The 23,861-nt window shown below is 25.9% G+C and overlaps 1 protein-coding gene across 3 annotated transcripts in view; it reads left to right on the top strand.

The window, feature by feature from the left end:
• LOC142237787 (uncharacterized) overlaps nt 1-23,861 on the top strand; it is a 234,103-nt gene that overhangs the window by 9,521 nt on the left and 200,721 nt on the right. For all 3 annotated transcript variants that reach the window (XM_075309198.1, XM_075309199.1, XM_075309197.1), the window contains exon 2: nt 1,357-1,848. The gene's annotated coding sequence lies outside the window, so the exon portion shown is untranslated. The remainder of the gene's footprint in view (nt 1-1,356; nt 1,849-23,861) is intronic.

The raw sequence follows: 23,861 nt of genomic DNA on the forward strand, positions 1-23,861 counted from the left end.
ATTCTGGGCCGTGGTGAAATTCTGAATCGATCTAGCGTCGTCTGTCCATCTGTTGAAAACACAAAGTTCTGAATAGAATCCATGTTGGATGGTACATAAGTTACGGCCTGGTCTTATATACCTGTTTTTATTTTAATAGTCTATAGTCATTCATCGCTACGGTTATCTTAATCTTATTTTACAAGTTATTTACAATAATCTGCTATAACGAACCAATACAGCGTAATTTTATATACCAACAGATGAAATATTCAGGATAGAACGTATCGATGTTCCGGATAGCTTATAGAAATTTTGCTCAATTACCAAACGAAAATAATGAGTTATGACAAATGTCATATATTTCCGATCGTTGTCTCAAAACCATTCCAGAGATCTTAGCTACTAAAACTAAACTCACCACATCTACTTCAAATTTTCAATAACTCTAGTAACACGTCTTGGTTTCATATAGACTCTCCTAATGACATTACAAAGGGTTAAAGTTTCTTAATAAAACCCATTCATAGGTTAAACAATATCATAACTGGTTAAATTTGATCATTGAACTGTTTTAATCTGATCTATACCGAAATCCACCATCCAAAGTCTCGATGAAACCACAACAATTTTTATTTTACATCATATCACAAACCACAGCTCAGCCATAACTCTCCGTTTTTTGGATGAGAATTTCTGTTGTGTTTGAGACGACGAGTAGAGAATAATGAACTTCACCACACATCACCATCATTAAATACCACACTAAGGCCATCTATGTACATTCATTGTAAAAGCCTCCCTTTAATAGAGTTCGTTGTTGTTGTTGTGGTTTTCTGTGGTCGAAGCTACCACACTAAAGCCATCTACGTACATTCAATGTAAAAGCCCTCTTTAAAAGAATATGTTGTTTGTTTTTATTTTACTGTGGTGTCTAATCTCTCAATATCTTTAGTCTTGCATTTTAACGGTGGGTGCGCGAGTTCGCTTGTGTGTGTACATCTCTGTAAAAATGTTTGCGTGAGTCTTTCATTCAAATCTGGTTTCTTCTCAGATAGTTTTCTTTTAATTGTATCTCAAGTCATTCTTGTTATTGTTATTGTTGTGTTTTTTCTCTTTCTCTCCATAGAATCTTATTGTAGAATCAATGTTTTTGTGGATTTTTGGTATTTTTTTCTATTAAACTACTACCAACTAAGTTTTGTGCATGCATTTTGTAGCTCCGGACTATTTGTAATTATTTGTTTCTGCTCTGATTTATATGAAGAAACCATGATGTGTTCCCTTATTATTTTATCTTTATAGTTATTATACATGTTGTAAATCATATTTATTTGTTTATGTACTAAATAAATCTGTTTTTATTTTTCTTTACAGAAAATAAATATCTTGGAATATTTGTATGTTGGTGTGCAGAGCGAGTGTTTGTTTGTGTTCATATGTGTGCGTGTGTCTGCTCCATAAATGAGATGACGATGAATAATGTTCTGTCAAGTTTTAAACAATAACTTAATCATATAATATTATTAAAATAAATAAAGTGTCCACTTTATCAAAAAAAAAAAAAAAAAAAAACAAAACAAAACAAAAACAGAAAATTTCCATAAATAATTACAATAAATAAATAAATAAAATAAAGCATATATTTAAAAGTGAATATATTAATTAATACCGAATTATAGATAGTTCGCATTTGAGAGTGTATATGAAATTAAAAAAAAAAAAAAAAAAAAAACAAGAATAAACTAATTTTATTTCAGAAATATTAAAATAATAACAGTAAAATCAGAAAGAAAGAAAAAATTACCTGCTGACACATCATGGTTTAAACGACATTAAGTTATTTAACATATATAAATAAACAAAGAGGTAAGTTGATCATTTTGTATTCGAAAGTCTAGTTTTATTTTAGGTTAAGAATTTACACAAAAAAATTATCACCAACATTTTTCCAATTAAAAGTTTGATTGAATTAAAAAAAAACAATTACAAATTTTAATTGATTTGATTAATATTTCAATTAGAACAAAAAATAATTTTTTAACTGGATAAATTCATATTTTATTTGACTGTGTTTCTCTATGTTTGGCGAGAAAACAACATTTTTGCGGCAAACATTTCCCCCTTGTTACAAATTTGTTTTTTTTCTTGGATGTGAAGTTTTTAAAACTAAGTTATTCTCACCATAACTAATCAAATGATCTTTTGTTTCGGTGTAATATGTCAAGCATGTCATCGTAAAAAAGACGGGAGAAAAATTCTGAAAATAATGTTGTGTGTTTTTAGGATGATTACAGGACACCATTTAAAATTCCATTAAAAAAATTGGCTAGCAGTTGAGACTTTTAAACTGTTTTGAACATTTCCACGTCAATTTCCTTATAACACTTGAAGTCGTTCAAAATCCATTTAAAAGACAGATACAATTTTGGTCTTTAGGCTGTATACAACTCAATGTCCTTTTGTAAATAATTTGGTAATTTAAAAGTTACACTCAATAAGGACAAATAAATACCAAGGATCTAAACAAATAAAACAAAAGATTTAACAACTAAAAAAAATGTAAGTCAAATTTGTTTTCGCCAATAAAAATCATTCGTTCCAAATCATAAAACACTAAACCAAGACTTTATTATCTTCTCTTTGGCTAAAAACTTTGATGGATGGATTGAATGGCCAACGGAAAGGGAAGGCCAACAAACAAGAGAAAACAATTTCAAGCAAAAATACCAGAAATTTGATGGAGTTTAGATATGAAATCAAAGAAAGTAAAGAAATTTCAATTTCCTGTTTAAAAATGTTGGTCTTTTCATATTGTTTTAGAGGGTTTTTTTGATAGTTTTTATTTTTTTCCTATGTGAGTTTTATCAAGATATTGCTTAAAGCCATGGCTTTTATGTATAGGAATAGAAAGAGGGGCAATACTTTGGTAGTTTTTTTTTTACAAACAAAAAATAACTAGCCATAGTTTAACCCTAAGGGTTTTTTTTTGAAAGAGCGCAATATAAGAATTGTTAACAAAAACCATTTAACAACAAAAAATCATCCCCTTCTTTTTTCCAATTTTTCTAATGAACCATAACACGTTTAATTGTTATTAAATATATCCAATATACACTTGAAAAAAAAAACAGAAAACAATAAATTGTCGAAGAAAAAAAATTATTTGGAAATTATTATGAATAAAATTCGACAGTTTTTATAAATCGATATTTTTATATCGATTTTAACTTTGTCATTCCGTTTGTAACACATCGAAATATTGATCTAAGACCCCATAAAGTATATATATATTCTGGGTCGTGGTGAAATTCTGAGTCGATCTGAGCATGTCCGTCCGTCCGTCCGTCCGTCTATTGAAATCACGCTAACTTCCGAACGAAACAAGCTATCGACGTGAAACTTGGCACAAGTAGTTGTTATTGATGTAGGTCGGATGGCATTCAAATGGGCCATATCGGTCCACTTTTACGTATAGCCCCCATATAAACGGACCCCCAAATTTGGCTTGCGGAGCCTCTAAGAGAAGCAAATTTCATCCGATCCGGCTGAAATTTGGTACATGGTGTTAGTATATGGTCTCTAACAACCATGCAAAAATTGGTCCACATCGGTCCATAATTATATATAGCCCCCATATAAACCGATCCCCCGATTTGGCTTGCAGAGCCTCTAAGACAAACAAATTTCATCCGATCCGGCTGAAATTTGGTACATGATGTTAGTATATGATCTTTAATGGCCATGCAAAAATTGGCCCATATCGGTCCATAATTATATATAGCCCCCATATGAACCGATCACCAGATTTGACCTCCGGAGCCTCTTGGAAGACCAAAATTCATCTGGTTCAGTTGAAATTTGATACGTGATGTTAATATATGGCCTCAAACACCCATGCAAAAATTGGTCGATATCGGCCCATAATTATATATAGGCCCCATATAAACCGATCCCTAGATTTGACCTCCGGAGCCCCTTGGAAGAGCAAAATTAATCCGATTCGGTTTAAATTTGGTACGTGATGTTAGTATATGGTATCCAACAACCATGTAGGAATTGGTTCATATCACTCCATAATTATATATAGCTCCCATATAAACCCATCGCCAGATTTGAGCTCCGGTACCTTTTGGAGACGCAAAATTCATCCGATTTGGTTGAAATTTGGTACGTGGTGGTAGTATATGATATTTAACAACCATGCCAAAAGTGGTCCATATCAGTCCATAATCATTTATAGCCCCCATATAAACCGATCCCGAGATTTGGTTTTGGAGCCTATTGGAGGAGCAAATTTCATCCGAGTGAGTTGAAATTTGTGGATGACAGTCTTTCGTAGAAGTTTCTACGCAATCCATGGTGGAGGGTACATAAGATTCGGCCTGGCCGAACTTACGGCCGTATATACTTGACGAATTTTTATAAATCAATTTCGGCCTTTTTTAAAAAAAGTCCATTTTAAACATTTCTATTTCTAATATCCATAAATGAAATTGTCAAAAAATATCATAAGTTCATCTCCAAATTCATAACATATTCACATATATATCATATTCAGCTTTCGGACCTATTTTATATCAATCAGACTTTAATTGTTTTGTATCTCTGACTTTTATGATGATTGTCTAACTTTTTTTAAGTGTACTAATTATAGTACACTTAAATTTATATTAATGATGATGCTTGAGAATATGACTCGGAAACTATTCGAAGGCCAAAAGAGATCGTTATGAAAAATCAGTTTAGTTAGGCTGATATTTCGTAATTTAGGTGATTAAGGTATTTGTACTTGCCATACAGCCATCATCTATGTTCTCTTTAATGTTTGATATAATGGGGCTTGAAGTTTCAACTTATAGCCAGTAGCTGATAATTGTCATTTATTATTATAACAGAATGAACTTAGTTTTTTTTCGGAGTCTAATAATTATATTATATTTTTTGTTCATGTTGTTTTATAACAAGCTATTGTTAGTGGATAATTTGTAGTTTACATCAACAATTATATTTTTTTTTAAATTAATTTTTTATATATTTTTTTAAAAACAATATTCTTGAAAGTAGAGAAAAAAATACGAAAAGTCGGCATTTTTCATGTACAACTTTGGTCCGGCTATAACCTTGTCAGGGCAAATTTTCAAAAATCGAATTGAGGCCCAAAAACAATTCACCCTAGGATTAAATTCTTCTGGAATTCTTTGCCAAATAGATCTTCTGGAATTCTTTGCCATCTAGATCTAAAATCTTTAAAATTAAATTTAAGATTATAACATTGCTAAGGGGGAAAAATTACTAAAAGTTGGAATTTTGTCTTAGAACAGAAAGTTGGTCCAGCGATACCCTTTGTTGTCAGAGCAAATTTTAAAAATCGGATAAAGGCCTAAAAAAGACAGTTTTTCATACACTCTTTGCCATCTAGTATACAAAAAAAAATTTAATAATGAAATTTTTATATTTTGCTCTCATTATATTTTGCTCAGATATTTTCCCCTGAAATGAAATTACGGATTTTTTATTAGCATTAATTAATAAACTAAGCATTTTTATTCAAATATTATTCGAATATTCCCTACATTGAATTAATTGTCGAAACTAAGCTGTTCTCTCAATTATAAGATATAAAATCTTGTTGTAATAGCTTCAAATGCTCCCTAAATAATTAAAAACATAAATAAATATTTAATACCTTGTAATAATCCGCGTCTCTGAATTATATCCTTTTTCTTAATTTCATCCCACTGTGTCGCATAAAATGAAAATTACACATTAAGGATATTGTATAGTATCAACAAAAACTAAAGCATACCATTAATTCCATTTTCTTTCATTTCCGGAATTTCCATGGCAAAACTAATAAAAAAGCAGGTAACAAATGGAACAAACTATTTAACATTGGAATTTTTTACCCATTTTATTCTTTCAATGAAAAACAACCTTAATTTACATAATACAGTTTCTTATTAATAGAAGACAGAGACACTTAAGAAATAGTTTAGATTTCAAGGAAATTATAAAATGTAATAGGAAGAGAAATGTCTTATATATGACTAAAAAACGTAGTAAATGTCAAACAAACTTACAGGATTTGATTTCAAAGAAATATAGAAATAAAAAAATGATAAAATTTTCTATAGAAATAAAAAATTTGACAAATTTTTCTAAAGAAATAAAATGTTCTATTGAAATAAAGTTTTGACAATTTTTTTTATAGAAATAAAATTTTGAAAAATTTTTTTATAGAAATAAAATTTTGATAAAATTTTCTATAGAAATAAAAAAGTTGACAAATTTTTCCATAGACATAAAAAAATCGACAAAATTTTCTATAGAAATAAAATTTTGACAAAATATTTTATAGAAATAAATTTTTGACAAAATTCTCTATAGAAATACAATTTTGACAAAATTCTCTATAGAAATAAAATTTTGACAAAATTTTCCATAGAAATACAATTTTGACAAAATTTTCTATAGAAATAAAATTTTGACAAAATTTTTTATAGTAATAAAATTTTGACAAAATTTTTTATAGAAATAACATTTTGACAAAATCTTTCTATAGGAATAAAATTTTGACAAAATTTTCTATAGAAATAAAATGTTGAAAACATTTTCTATAGAAATAAAATTTTGACAAAATTTTCTATAGAAATAAAATTTTGACAAAATTTTCTATAGAAATAAAATTTTGACAAAATTTTCTAAAGAAATAAAACTGTGATAAAATTTTGTATAAAAATAAAAAATTGACAAAATTTTCTATAGAAATAACATTTTGACAAAATTTTCTATAGAAATAAAACTGTGATAAAATTTTGTATAAAAATAAAAAAATGACAAAATTTTCTATAGAAATAAAATTTTGACAAAATTTTCTATAGAAATAAAATTTTGACAAAATTTTTTATAGAAATAAAATTTTGACAACATTTTTTATAGAAATAACATTTTGACAAAATATTTCTATAGGAATAAAATTTTGACAAAATTTTCTATAGGAATAAAATTTTGACAAAATTTTCTATAGAAATAAAATTTTGAAAACATTTTCTAAAGCAATAAAAATTTGACAAAATTTTCTATAGAAATAAAAATTTGACAAAATTTTGTATAGAAATAAAAAAATTTACAAGGTTTCTATAGAACTAAAATTTTGACAAAATTTTCTATAGAACTAAAATTCTGACAAAATTTTCTATAGAAATAAAATTTTGACAAAATTTTCTATAGAAATAAAAAAATTTACAAGGTTTTCTATAGAACTAAAATTTTGACAAAATTTTCTATAGAACTAAAATTCTGACAAAATTTTCTATAGAAATAAAATTTTGACAAAATTTTTTATAGAAATAAAATTTTGACAAAATTTTTTATAGAAATAACATTTTGACAAAATTTTTCTATAGGAATAAAATTTTGACAAAATTTTCTATAGAAATAAAATTTTGAAAACATTTTTGACAAAATTTTCTATAGAACTTAAATTTTGACAAAATTGACTAAATTTTCTATAGAAATAAAATTTTAATAAATTTTTCTATAGAAATAAAATACTTGACAAAACTTTTTATAGAAATAAAATTTTAATAAAATTTTCTGTAGAAATAAAATTTTGACAAAATTTTCTATAGAAATAAAAAAATTTACAAAATTTTCTATAGAACTAAAATTTTGACAAAATTTTCTATAGAACTAAAATTTTGACAAAATTTTCTATAGAACTAAAATTCTGACAAAATTTTCTATAGAAATACAATTTTGACAACATTTTCTAAAGCAATAAAAATTTGACAAAATTTTCTATAGAAATAAAATTTTGACAAAATTTTCTATAGAAATAAAATTTTGAGAAAGTTTTTTATAGAAATAACATTTTGACAAAATTTTTTATAGAACTTAAATTTTGACAAAATTTTCTATAGAAATAAAAAAATTGACAAAATTTTCTATAGAACTTAAATTTTGACAAAATTTTCTATAGAAATAAAATTTTGACAAAATTTTTTATAGAAATAAAATTTTGACAAAATTTTTTATAGAAATAACATTTTGACAAAATCTTTCTATAGGAATAAAATTTTGACAAAATTTTCTATAGAAATAAAATTTTGACAACATTTTCTATAGAAATAAAATTTTGACAAAATTTTCTAATGAAATAAAATTTCGACAAAATTTTCTATAGAAATAAAATTTTGACAAAATTTTCTATAGAAATAAAATTTAGACAAAATTTTCTATAGATATAAAATTTTGACAAAATTTTCTAAAGAAATAAAACTGTGATAAAATTTTGTATAAAAATAAAAAAATTGACAAAATTTTCTATAGAAATAAATTTTTGACAAAATTTTCTATAGAAATAAAGTTTTGATAAAATTTTCGTTAGAAATAAAATTTTGACAAAATTTTCTATAGAAATAATATTTTGGCAAAATTTTACAAGGACTTTTTTTAAATATTCTTTTTTGCAATACTTTTATTGATTCTGTTTGGCCAAAAATAATTCGGAGGTGTCCTTCCTGTACCTACCAATTCGAGATGGCCCTTCAAGATTCCCACGGTCCTGCTGCATTTAGCTCTACTCCCTGCGAGTAGATTTATTTCTGTTTGGGTCAGTCCATAATGTTCTTCCCATCACCGTTTGTTTTTGCTTAATATACAATTTTGCATACCCCTCTAATAAATTCTTAAGTTTTTGTTTTGTTTATTTTCAGTTTAATATTGCTTTAGAGTAGGTAAATATTTTTCTTTCGGTTTAAAATATTCCATTGAAAGTAGTCTTCGTGTTTATTCAAACTTTAGTTGGGATATTTTTGTGTGTTTCGTGCCCTTGCACATTATCCTTTTGCCTTTTAAGATGGCATTTGTAGTAGTGCACTATATATATAATAATTCACTCAAGTGTACAAAAAAAAACTCAAGGTCTATATGGAGTGTAAGGGGTTGTGTTTTTCCCTATTCCCGCATTTGTAGGGGTTCATTGTTTTTTGCGAATATTTGCATTGTGTTTGTTTCTTCTTCTGAATATCAAATTACACTTTAATATACATACTCCCTCTCTTATAGATTGACTACTTCTGTATACACTGAAAAAGAAAAAAAAACTTATTATCAGAACTAGTGCATATACAGGGTATGTAACGAAACAACGTAGAGGGCTAATTTTTTCATTTTTTTTTTAAACTTTAATATTCAAAAGCAAAAGATGTCTGAAATGACATAAAATTTTAGAATTTAATTTAATTAGGGCCCTCAAACGGCCTATAAAGCAATCACACGATGCACGAAAGTGATTCTGCGGCACTTGGTATTTTGTAGTGTCAACCTTAGTGTCCAAAATGTCCCAGTCCAACGGATTCTTATACTGTGTGATCCCGATCTTTTGCTTTTTGAAAAATTTCGTTTTGTGTATTATCCCGCTGTGAGGCATTTTAATACATGAGCCTTACTGCTTAGGGGGAATTGTATGAATCATATGAGGGTCTATTTGTCTGTCTTTTGTGTCTCTCACTAGTGCTGATAGTTTCAAAAGAGTTGTTTTTGCCTTTGTTGCTCGTTTAATGTTCTGCTGCCTAAAAGGGTCGTCAGTCGTAGTAGTTTATTTACCTTTTTCACATCCTCTTTACCCTCCCCCCACCAGTCATTATGATGCTCTCTAAGGAGGTAGCCAAGTAAAAGAACAAACAATGTATCAGTCATTTGTTTTTATCTCCTTTTTACGCTCAAGGTTGAGTAAAACAATTACCAGAGCAACATTTAATAAATTGACAACAGACTCAGAGAGAATGTGGCATTGTCTCCTGCTCCCTCTTTCTCAAATTATTTGAATTTTCAATTACTACACAGAAGGTTTATTGAGTGTAAGACTTACATTGGGTGTGTGTGTGTGCATGTAATGGCACATGTGTTTCTAAAGAATGTAGTTTGTTTTTTATTTCTTCATAATTGTTTTTCTATGTGGCTCCTTAGAGGGAGAGGATATTAACAACCTCATTTAGTTAGACTTTAATAGCTGTCTTCACATTTGTACTTTATGTAGGGTTTTGCATATGCGTGTGTGTCATTTTTCAAATTGGTTTACCATAGTCCTGATATCATTGGGGTTTCCCATTTGCCCAATACCCAATAGTGGTCATTGTTCAATCTTAAAGGGCCCCTTTTGATAGTTTTTTTTTTGTGTTCATTTCCCTTTATTAGAATGCAATTTATTTTTATTTAATTTTGTCTCTGTTCCCTTTTGGCTAACTAATCTTTCGATTTAATGCATTATTTAGTATATGTATTTGAGTTTTATGTTGGACACTGGGTATGGGAAGGGAAAACCCTAAAGAGGTGGGAGAATAAGGATGAAATGGTTAGGCATAGAATGACTAGGCTCTATAGGAAAGTTACATGTTAAATCATCTAATTTAAGGTGGATTAGGTACACAGAAAAAAATTTCGTAGTTAAACTAACGCTAAATTTAATTTATTTTTATTGCAAAAAAGTTGTCTGTTGGTAGTTAAATTTGTATTTTTTTCTTCGAAATTTTCCGCAGCTTAATGGAATGTTTTTTAAATATGAACTAAACGTGGATATAAAGTTCAAAGACCTTGGACATAAGTGCAATATGAACTAACGCAAAAGAAAATGTACGTACGATTCCCAAAATTAGTAAGAATGAACTATGGTATAGTTAAAATTGCCATGTTTGGGCGCCAATGATTTTCTGCTTTACTTTTAGTTCATTTTTTCTTCTATGAGAGGGTGTAATTTCATGAGTTGCAGTTAAAAAGTAAAATAGGGCATTCAATTTTCCTGGTTTTAACTACGCTTTGTGGAAATTTAACAATGTGGGGTATAATTTAGTTCAAATTTCGCACGACGTAGTTCATTCTTGCTATAAAACTGTTTACTTTTTTCGGTGTATATTGGCAGCCCTTTATTTTAGGCAATAGACTATTCCGTCCAAATAGACCTATTTCCAGTTTATTAATTATAGAATTTTTTTTTTATAGAAAAATATTATTAATTAAATGTTTTTAGAAAGAGTTCATTTATGATGTTTTTATAGCAAAAATTCATTAAAAAAGTTTTTTATGGAAAAGGTACATTAATGAAGTTTTTTTTATAGAAAATGTTAAGTATTTTGTTTATAGAAAAAGTTCAATAAATAATTCTTTATAGGAAAGGCCCATTAATGATTTTTTTAACGAATAAGTTCACTAATCCTAATCCTAAGTAGTCCTATTTATAGTTTATTAATTATTTTTTATTCAAAAAGATCATTAATGAAGTTTTTTATAGAAAGTTAATTTATGATACTTCTATAGCAAAAGTTCATTAAGGAAGTTTTTTTATGGAAAAGGTTTTAAATTTATGATTTTTATAGAGAAAATTCTTTAAATTTTTTTTTTGTGGAAAAGGTTTATTAATGAAGATTTTTATAAAAAAGGTTATGTATTTTTTTATAGAAAAGGTTCAATAAAAAAGTCTATAAGAAAGGTTCATTAATGAAATTTATTTACCGAAAAAGTTCACTAATTATTTTTTATAACAAAAATTTCAAAAAAAAAAAAAATCATTTTATTTCATAAAAGAATAATTTTATGTTTAAATTATTTTTTTTGTATAGTAAAAATTTATTAGTGATTTTTTTTTTATAAAAAAAAATTATTAAAAAAAATTTTATAGAAAAAGTTAATTAATAACGGTTTTCACAGAAAATGTTTATTTCTGAAGCTTTTCATAGGTAGAGTAACTTTCGGAATGATTTTTTATAGAGAAAATTCTTAATTTTTTTTTTTTGTGGAAAAGGTTATGCATTTTTTATAGAAATTTTTTTTTTTTATGGAAAAGGTTTATTAATGAAGATTTTATATAAAAAAGGTTATGCATTTTTTATAGAAAAGGTTTAATAAAAAAGTCTTTATAAGAAAGGTTCATTAATGAAATTTATTTACCGAAAAAGTTCACTAATTATTTTTTTATAACAAAAATTTCAAAAAAAAAATCATTTTATTTCATAAAAGAATAATTTTATTTTTAAATTATTTTTTTTGTATAGTAAAATTTAGTAATGAATTTTTTATTAAAAAAATTATTAAAGAAATTTTTTATAGAAAAATTTAATTAATGACGGTTTTCACAGAAAATGTTTATTTATGAAGCTTTTCATAGGTAGAGTAACTTTCGGAATGTTTTCTCAAATAAAGTTCATTAATGAAGTTTTTCATAGAAAACGTTCATTTATGAAGTTTTTCATAGAAAAGGTTCATTTATGAAGTTTTTCATAGAAAAGTTCACTTATGAAGTTTTTCATAAAAACCGTTCCCTTATGAAGTTTTTCATAGAAAACGTTCATTTATGAAGTGTTTCATAGAAAAATTTAAGTTTTCATAGAAAAAGTTCATTTATGAAGTTTTTCATAGAATAAGTTCATTTATGAAGTTTTTCATAGAAAAAGTTCATTTATGAAGTTTTTCATAGAAAAGTTCACTTATGAAGTTTTTCATAAAAAACGTTCCCTTATGAAGTTTTTCATAGAAAACGTTCATTTATGAAGTGTTTGATAGAAAAATTTAAGTTTTCATAGAAAAAGTCAATTTATGAAGTTTTTCATAGAATAAGTTCATTTATGAAGTTTTTCATAGAATAAGTTCATTTATGAAGTTTTTTATATAAAAATTTTATTTATGAAGTTTTACATAGAAAAAGTTCCTTTGTGAATTTTTTTATCGAGAAAGTTCCTTTATGAATTTTTTTATGGAAGAAATTCATTTATGAAGTTTTTCATAGAAGTTCATTGATGAAGTTTTTCATAGAAAAAGTTCATTTAAGAAGGTTTTCATAAAAAAAATTAATTTGTGAAGTTTTTCATAGAAAAAATTATAGAAAAATTTCATTAATGAAGGTTTTATAGAAAATGTTCATTAATGAAGGTTTTTTATGGACACACTCGTTAAAGAAAATGTCATTAATTAACTTTTTCATAGAAAAAGTTCAATAATGAAGAAAAATTTTAATAATGAAAATTTTTATAGAATTTGGGAGCCATTGGTGCAATGGTTAGCATGCCTGCCTTGCATACACAAGGTCGTGGTTTCGATTCCTGCTTCAACCGAACACCAAAATGTTTTTCAGCGGTGGATTACCCCACCACAGTAATGCTGATGACATTTCTGAAGGTTTCAAAGCTTCTCTAAGTGGTTTCACTGCAATGTGGAACGCCGTTCGGACTCGGTTTTAAAAAGGGGGTCCCTTGTCATTGAGCTTAACATGGAATCGGGCAGCACTCAGTGATAAGAGAGAAGTTCACCAATGTGGTGTCACAATGGACAGAATAGTCTAAGTGAGTCTGATACATCGGGCTGCCACCTAACCTAACCTAACCTTTTATAGAATTTATTTAGAATTTGATTCTTTATAGGCAAAGTTCATTATGATTTTTTTTATAGAAAAAGTTTATTATTAAGGTTTTTTGAAAATAATATGCCCATTAAAAAAATCATAAACTCTATTCTCATTTAACTAACTTTCCCCACTTTTTATAAAGAAATTTACAAATTCCCAATGTCTTTTAGCTCATGTTCCGCATTGCTTGAAAATATTTCCTCATATACGATATTCAGTTTTTTTGTTTTGACCTATGCGACACTTTTTTTATAGTTCATGGTCCCTTGAACAAAGAAAAGATTAACTATGTTCAGCGTTTTTGTGGATTACATATTTTATGGAGAGCTTGTTTTTTTTTTGTCAACAAAGAAATACGAATCGATTTTTGTTGTTTATAAAATGTGCGTTTATGGCATGTAAATAAAACTACTATGATAAATAAGAAAAACATAAATGCAGAAGAGGCGAAAAAATAATAAAATGAAATAAAATGCAATGCAATACAATAATCTGCAAAGAAAACAGAAAATAAACAAAAACTGCTCACTTAATTTACTTTGCGTGACTAATTCAATTTTTCGAAAACATTAAATCAACTAAAATGGAAGAAAAACACCAACACAAAAATATATTTAATATAGAAAAATACAACAACTAAAACAAAAACTATGCAAAATATTTTTGCAAAATTAATAATTGGCCAATGCATTATTATTATTGTTCAACACAATTGAACATAGCATAGGGTGTGAAAATAATGAATATTTAGCCAAGAGTTTTTACTTAATCAAGGGTCTATGGAAAATTAATAATTCAGAGATATTTAAAAAAAAAATATATATTTTTTATATATATTAATTAATGTCTAATTTTATTATCAAAAAAAGACTATCAAATTTTTAGGGATTTATGTACTGCCTTTTCTGGAAAAATTTCATGAAAAGTTTTTTTTTTTTTATAAAAATTTGTGGGCTCATTTAAAGTTTTGTGTTTTTTCACAATAAAATCAAAAAAAAAACTTTTTAAGTGAAGAAGCCTCTTTCATGCTCCGTATTTATTTCAACATGTCGTGCACTAAATCGCAACTGTAACGCAACACTTAGCAAAACTAATCTGTGGCTCATACATACCCTCATTTAGAAAAATGCTCATAAAAAGTTTCTCAACCAAAAAACCAAAAAAAAGCCAAGTGCAAACAATGCGTTTTAGAAATAGCAAAATAATTTTTATTATTTTTTTAAATTCATTTTACATAGCAATAAAAAATAATGAGGTGTTAGAAATTGTATCAAATGATGTCAGCAAAAGTGATTATGACAAAAAAAAAAACAACGAAATTCTGTTGAAATGGAAACTGAGATGGTATATTAAGATGGAAACTAAGAGACTTTTTCAAAAGATTTATAAATAAAAGGCAGTGCAGAATTTCATAGACAAAAGAAGAATTATGAGGTAATTTATAAAAAATTAAAAAAAAATCATAGAAGTTCAATTATTAAGCTAGTTAATGGAACGAAATGATTAATAACGTTTTTTTTTTCATAGAAAAAGTTCATCAATGAAGTTTTTCATAGAAAAGTTCACAGTAATGAAATTTTTCATAAAAAAAGTTCGTCAATAAAGTTTTACATAGAAAAGGTTCAGTTATGAAGTTTTTCATAGACACTATTCCTTAATGAAGTATTTCATAGAAACAGTTCAGTAGTGAAGTGTTTCATAAAGGGTGGTTAAAATTTCAAGGGCCGATGTTGATTTTGAATAAAGCACAAACTATTTAGGAAATTATTGTAATTTTATTTTATTATGATATATTGGTATTATTCAATTATGTATGGAATAAAATACCGGCCAAATGGGCGCCGAGACCTCGGTGGCACACCTTCATCCGCTGGTCCAAATTTTCGATGACGCTGAGGCATAATGGAGGTTCTATGCCGTTAATGTGTCGAATTATCACATCCTTTAGCTCTTGAATTGTTGCTGGCTTATCGACGTACACCTTTTCTTTCAAATAACCCCAAAGAAAAAATTCCAACGGTGTCAAATCACATGATCTTGGCGGCCAACTGACATCGCCATTACGTGAGATAACACGGCCATTGAATTTGTTGCGCAAAAGAGCCATTGTTTCGTTAACTGTGTGGCAAGTGGAACCGTCCTGCTGAAACCACATATTGTCCACATCAGAGAATGAAGCCGACCCATTTTTGTCGGCGGCGGCGGACATTAAATTTTTGCCTCCAGCGGCGGCGGCTTGACGGCTGAGTCGATATAAATTTGTTCACTCGGCGGCGGACAATTATCCATTATAAAATCAATTTGAAGTTAATCGAATGGTAATGAGATTAGTTGTACAACCTATCTTACAAACAAATTTACTTTTCGTTCAAATTTTCTGAGCTAAATTTTTCCTAATTTATTATAGCAGATTAAATATGATTGGTTGTGTTCAAAATTTTGGAAAAAATACTAAATTGTCGTATTTTACAAATTTTTCTGATTTAAATCGATATTTTTGATTACTTGGCGGCTAAATTTGAGTCGAGATGAGTCGACATATTCGGCGGCGGCGTCGACTGGCAAAAAATGGTCGGCGGCGACTCGGCGGCTTCATTCTCTGGTCCACATCAATATTCGTTTTTTGACAATCACTCTTGGATTCTCATTCGCCCAAATGCGGCAATTCTGCTTATTGACGAATCCACTGAGGTGAAAATGTGCCTCATCACTGAAGATGATTTTCTTCGAAAATTGATCATCCACTGTTGCCATTTCTTGGAACCATTTAACACGTTGTTGGATTGTGTATCTCTCCATGGTTCAAATTGAGTAAGTCTGAAATAGAGAAATGTCAAATAAAATTCGGAAAAAAACTTGGCGTTTAGGTGTGGTTCACATTCAACATCGGCCCTTACAATTTAACCACCCTTTAGAAAACGATTCACAGAAGTTAATGAAGTTTTACAAAGAGAAAATGATTTCTTTCATAGAAAAATTCTACTAAGGAAGCTTTTCCTAGGAAAAGTTCATTAATGAAGTGTTTCATAGAAATATTTAATTAAGGAAGTTTTTCATGGAAAAATCCATTAATATTTTTTTTAATAGAAAAAGTCCATTAATTAATTTTTTAAAGAAAAATAAATTAATGAAGCTTTTCATAGAAAAAGTTCAGTAATGAAGTGTTTCATAGAAAACGTTTAGTAATGCAGTTTTACCTAGAAAATATTCAGTAATTAAGTTTTCCGTAGAAAAGCTTAGTCATGAAGTTTTTCATAGAAAAATAAAATTTATGAAGTTTTTCCATAAAAAAATAATAATTTATGAAGTTTGTCATTGAAAAAGTTCATTGACGAAGCTTCTCATAGAAAAAGTTCATTTATGAGATTTTTCATAAAGCTAATTTCAGAAGTGTTTCATAGAAAAATAAAATTTATGAAGTTTTTCCATAAAAAAATAATAATTTATGAAGTTTGTCATTGAAAAAGTTCATTGACGAAGCTTCTCATAGAAAAAGTTCATTTATGAGATTTTTCATAGAGCTAATTTCAGAAGTTTTTCGCAGAATTTTGAATTTCGAATCGAAAATTCTATTAATAAATTTGTTTACAGAAAAATTTAGTTTGTTTAAAATTCATTTATGAAGTTTTCCATACAAAAAGTTCATTTAAGAAGTTTTTCATGGAAAAAGTTCTTTTATGAAGGCTTCCATAAAAAAAATAATTTGTGAAGTTTTACATAGAAAAAGTTCAATTATGAAGGTTTTCATAAAAAAATTAGTTTGTGAAGTTTTACATAGAGAAAGCTCATTTATGAAGTATTTCATAGAAAAATTTCATTTATGAAGTTTTTCATACAAAAATTTCATTTATGATGTTCTTCAAAGAAAATGTTTATTTATGAAGTTTTTCATAGATAAAGTTAATTTCAAAAGGTTTTCTCAGAAAAAGTTCATTAATAATTTTTTTCAAAGAAAAAGTTCATTAATGAAATTTTTCTCCGAAAATCAGTAGAGTTAAATTCGCAAAAAACAATCACTAATGAATTCTGCATCGAAAAGTTTATCATAGAAAAAGTTTATTTATGAAGTTTTCCATAGAAAAAGTACATTTAAGAAGTTTTTAATAGAAAAATTTAATTTATCAAGGTTTTCATAAAAAAATAATTTGTGAAGATTTACATAGAGAAAGATCATTTATGAAGTTTTTCACAGAAAATGTTCATTAATTTAATTTTCGAGGAAAACGTTCATTTATGAAGTCTCTATAGAAATTGTTTAATGCTGTTTTTTTTATAGAAAAAGTTAATTTATGAAGTTTTTCATAAAAATGTTTTTAATGGATTTTTGTCAGAAAAAGTTAATTAATGAAAGTTTAAAAAAATAGAAAAAATGCATTGATTAAACTTTTATAGAAAAAAATCAATAACTTAATTTTCATAGGTAAAAGTATAATGAAGCTTTAAGAAAAAAAATCAGTAATAAATTTTTTATTGATTTTTTTTTTATAGATTTAGTTTTTTATTTAGATTTAGAGAGAAGTTCACCACTGTGGTATCACAATAGACTGAATATTCTTTCTAAGTGAGCCTGAAATATCGAACATAACCTATCTTTGTTTCTCAGAGAAAAATTTATATACGTCGTTTTTCATTGAAATATTTAAATATGAAGTTTTTCGCAAAAAAAAAAATAATAATTGAAGTATTTCATTAAAATTTCATTAATGAAGTTTTTTTATAAAAAAAAACAATTAATTTATGAATTTTTCTTTATAAAAATATTTAATTCATATAGTTCTTCATAGGAACATTTAATACATGAAATTTTTCATAAAAAAGAACTTAAATGGATATTTTTCAGGAAAAGCTCATTAATGAAGTAAAAATTCGTTAATATTAATTGATATCAATTTCAAAATTTATCATAGAAATGTTGAGGTTTCTGCACATTTCAACCGTGTCTCTTAAGTCCAAAGTCCATTTTTTTGTTGTTCGTCTTGCGTACTTATGACCTGACTCATGCCGATGACACCGACTATGATGGTGGTGTATTCCATTGAATGGAAAACGCCCAAATATACAAAATTATGCGTTCGTTCTTGTCGTACACTTTGAAGGCATTTCAGGCTTTGTGTATGGAACCGGCAAAAAAAAAATACCACATATTTTCATGTCAAAATAAATTCAACGATACAGTCAGAAGAACACTTCTATTTGAATATGGACCAAGGAAAAAAAAAAAAACAGAATTTTTTGCGATTTATTTTTAGAGTAATGGAAATGGAATGTGTACATATTTCTTCCTATTCATATTTCAGTCTGGCCAGAAGGATGGTGGTGTCACCATTAGTATTTGCATATGCTGAATATTAACATGACGGAAAAGAACCACACGAAATTTTTCACACAATTTGACAAAGTAAATTGGTAGTAGGTATTTTTAGAGTGAAAGGCAAGTTTTCGGAGGTGATAATGGATCCTTGGGAAAATTACAATATTTTTGGGGATTAGGGATTTTCCCTAGGAGGTGGGAATTTTTCTTCATTCTAATGTCAACACAAATGCTACTGCTAATCTAAAGAAAATTCTGCTTTTAGTTATAGGGTGAAACCTTTTTTTACAAATTTCCTGCACGTGTTTTCCATTATAATATTCATCATATGAATCATAAAGCCCCCAAGCTCATTTCCCATACTTATGGTTTGTTGCCTTTTCCCTTTGAAACTAACACTTAATGTTGCCTCATAGAAAATTTATTTCAAATTTAAATGCCACCACTAACATTGAGACCATACCACACACACGTCCATTAGGGAGTGCTGCCAAGAGTTTATTTTCAAACTCAAATTAATGATCTTTTATGTTAATAATTGAGCTTATTGAAATGAACAATGTGTACGGCTATGGCTATGTCATCAATATGAAGTTCCCTACCCAAAAAGTGTTCGATTAAGAGCAGACATTGGAATACAATCGATGTGAGAATAAATGAAAAATGTATAAGTCAAATATTGTAAATTTTGTTTCTACCGAAAATTTTGTCACAATTTTATTTCTATGGAAAATTTTATTTCAATAGAAAATTTTTTCAAAATTTTATATCTATAGAAAGTTTTCTTCAAAATTGTATTTCTATAGAAAATTATGTCAAAATTTTTTCCAGATGTTTTTTCTAGTGAAAAATATGTCAAAATTTTATTCCTATAGAAAATTTTTGCAAAATTTTATTTCTATAGAAAATTTTGTCAAAATTTTATTTCTATAGAAAATTTTACAAAATTTTATTTCTATAGAAAAATTTGTCAACATTTTATTTCTATACAAAATTTTGTCAAAATTTTATTACTATAGACATTTTTTTCAACATTTTGTCAAAATTTTATTTCTATACAAAATTTTGTCAAAATTTTATTACTATAGAAAAGTTGTTCAAAATTTTGTCAAAATTTTATTTCTAGAGAAAATTTTGTCAACATTTTATTTCTAGAGAAATTTTTGTCAAAATTTTATTTCTAGAGAAAATCTTTTCAAATTTTGTTTCTATAGAAAATTTTGTCTAAATTTTATTTCTATAGAAAATTTTGTCAAAATTTTATTTCTAGAGAAAATTTTGTTAAAATTTTATTTCTAGAGAAAATTTTGTAAAATTTTTATTTCTAGAGAAAAATTTTTCAAGTTTGTTTGTTAAAATTTCATTTCTTTAGATTTTTTTTAAATTTCACATCTTTTACGTTAGAAAATTTTGTAAAAATTTTCTTTCTATGGAAAATTTTGTCAAATTTTTATTTCTATAGAACATTTTGTCAATATTTTATTTCTATTGAAAATTTTATTTCAATAGAAAATTTTGTCAAAATTTTATTTCAATAGAAAATTTATATCTATAGAAAATTTTCTTCAAAATTGTATTTCTATAGAAAATTTTGTCAAAATTTTTTCCAAATGTTTTTTCTAGAGAAAAACATTATTCCTATAGAAAATTTTTGCAAAATTTTATTTCTATAGAAAATTTTGTCAACATTTTTTTTCTATAGAAAATTTTACAAAATTTTATTTCTATAGAAAATTTTGTCAACATTTTATTTCTATACAAAATTTTATCAAAATTGTATTACTATAGAAAATTTTTCAAAATTTTGTCAAAATTTTATTTCTAGAGAAAATTTTGTTAAAATTTTATGTCTAGAGAAAATTTAGTCCAAATTTTATTTCTAGAGAACATTTTGTCAAATTTTATTTCTATAGAAAATGTTGTCCAAATATTATTTCTATAGAAAGTTTGTTAAAATTTCATTTCTTTAGATTTTTTTTAAATTTCACATCTTTGGAAAATTTTGTCAAAATTTTATTTCTGTAGAAAATTGTGTCAAAATTTTATTTATTTAGAAAAATTTGTTAAAAATTTTATTTCGATAGAAAATTGTGTCAAAATGTTATTTTTTAGAAAATTTTGTCAAAATTTTATTTCTATGGAAAATTTTGTCAAAATTTTATTTCTATAGAAAATTTTGTTAAAACTTTAATTCTATAGAAAATTTTGTCAAAATTTTATTTCTATGGAAAATTTTGTCAAAATTTTATTTCTATAGAAAATTTTGTCAAAATTTTATTTCTATAGAAAATTTTGTCAAAATTTTATTTCTATAGAAAATTTTGTCATAATTTTATTTCTATAGTAAATTTTGTCAAAATTTTATTTTTGTAAAAAATTTTGTCAAAATTTTATTTCTATTGAAAATTTTGTCAAAATTGTATTTCTATAGAAAATTTTGTCAAAATATTATTTCTATAGAAAATTTTGTCAAAATTTTATTTCTATAGAAAATTTTGTCAAAATTTTATTTCTATAGAAAATTTTGTCAAAATTTTATTTCTATAGAAAATTTTGTCAAAATTTTATTTCTATAGAAAATTTGTCAAAAAATCTTTTTTACTCTTTTTACTTTTACGAATCTATAACGTTGAGGTATATAATTTGGTTTAAGGGATTTCATATGAATATCCTTTATTCTTGGAAATTTTCATCAAAAGTGGCTATTAATGATTTGATTGTCGCATAAGTTGTAAGACACATCCTGTATATCTGAATTTAACATTCTCGCGGATTTTACTCCAAACACATTCCATAGCATATTTCCGTATTTTCACCCCTTTAGCACCCTCTTTAGATTACTTTATGCCAGTGAAGTAAACAGTTGGGTCTATGAAGGCAACATCAACCAAAAAATCGATTTATTATATTTGATATTCCATTGCATATTTTTTATTGCGTATTTCCATATTTTTACTCCTTCATACCATAGTCCCCTCTTTAGATTACTTTGTGCCAGTAAAGTAAACAGTTGGGTCTATGAAAGGAAAATCCAAAAATTTGATTCATTATCTGTTTTTAAGCTTAAGAATAATACCAAGGAACTGTGAAGTCATTGCAAACCCTTAATAAATACCATAAGTGTCTACTTTGGGTCAATAAAGTAAACAAATGATAACGAAAACATCATTCATTTATTATATAATTAAAAATACATATCACTAATGCCACAAATTTATCATCACCCTTCTCAAATACCTCCATCCCTGAACCCCTTGAATTCGATAATAAACAACGTAAAAACCTTAATGACTTGCCTTATATTTGATCCATTGTTCGATGTTATTTTGTGGTTTTAGATTGAAAATAAAATCTCAATCGTTTTCAGATTTTGTTTTTATTTCTTTCTACCTCCTCTTTTACAAGACTGCGGTTTAAACTGAAAACCATAATAATAGCAATAATTTTATTTCAGTATTTTTTTTCACTTGGCTTCTATCTGCAGTGAGAAAAAAAAAAAAAAAAAAACGAAGAGGGTCGTCAATGTGGTGAAGGGTTTATGACTGAGTTTGGACTTTTGTTGTAGCTTTTGCATTTTTAGCTTACATTGAATGACATTGAAGTTTTGAATTTCAAGAGACAATAAAAAATGTTTTACAACGAACTATGAAAAAATGTGGCAAAACAAGATGTCTTGTTTTATGCTAACATGAGAGGTTTATTTTTTGTTATTTTTAGTAATGAAGTACTTTTGAATGTAACTACTATTTGCATATTGAAACTATTGCTGAGGAAGGATGAAGAAGAAGGGAAAAAGGACATTAAAAGGAAAAAAACACAACACAAAATAATTTTTGTTATTGTTTTGTGGGAAACGTTGTATATAACATTTTCCGTAAATTTTCAATTGCTGTTACATTTCTACAAAATTATTTTATTTTTTATGTTTTTAGAAAAATATAGGTTTTATTTCTATTTTTTTTTTATTTAAAATATTTAAATATAATATTTAGAATAAAATTTTAATTTTCATTTTATATATTTATAGAAATACAATTTTAACAAAATTGTCTATAGAAATAAAATTTTCACAAAATTTTCTATAGAAATAAAATTTGACAAAATTTATATAAAATTTTCTTTAGAAATAAAATTATGACAAAATTTTCTATAGAAATAAAATTTTGACAAAATTTTCAATAGAAATAAAATGTTGACAAAATTGTCTATATAAATAACTTTTGACAAATTTTTCTACAGAAATAAAATTTTGACAAAATTTTCTATAGGAATAAAATTTTGACAAAACTTTTTATAGAATTAAATTTTTGACAAAATTTTCTATAGAAATAAAAATTTTGACAAAATTTTCTATAGAAATAAAGTTATGTGAAAATATTCTATAAAAATAAAATTTAGACAAAATTTTCTATAGAAATAAAATTTTGACAAAATTTTCTATAGAAATAAAATTTTGACAAAATTTTCTACAGAAAAAAAATTTTGACAAAATTTTCTATAGAAATAAAATTTTGACAAAATTTTCTATAGAAATAAAATTTTGACAAAATTTTCTATAGAAATAAAATTTTGACAAAATTTTCTATAGAAATAAAATTTTGACAAAATTTTCAATGGAACAAATTGACAAAATTTTTTATGGAAAAAAGTTGACAAAATTTTCTACAGAAACAAAATTTTGACAAATTAATCTATAGAAATAAAATTTTGACAAAATTTTCTATAGAAATAAAATTTTGAAAAAAATTTCAATGGAAAAAAATTGACAAAATTTTTTATGGAACAAAATTTGACAAAATTTTCTATAGAAATAAAATGTTGACAAAATTTTCTATAGAACTAAAATTTTGACAAAATTTTCTACATAAATAAAATTTATACAAGAAATTCTATAGAAATAAAATTTTGACAAAATGTTCTATAGAAACAAAATTTTGACAACACTTTTTATAGAATTAAATTTTTGACAACATTTTCTATAGAAATAAAATTTTGACAAAATTTTCTATAGAAATAAAATTTTGACAAAAATTTTCTATAGAAATAAAATTTTGACAAAATTTTCTATAGAAATAAAATTATGACAAAATTTTCTATAGAAATAAAATGTTGACAAAATTTTCTGTAGAAATAAAACTTTGACAAAACTTTTTATAGAATTAAATTTTTGAG

Source organism: Haematobia irritans, chromosome 5 (genome assembly GCF_050003625.1).
Source record: "Haematobia irritans isolate KBUSLIRL chromosome 5, ASM5000362v1, whole genome shotgun sequence".
NCBI lineage: Eukaryota > Metazoa > Arthropoda > Insecta > Diptera > Muscidae > Haematobia > Haematobia irritans.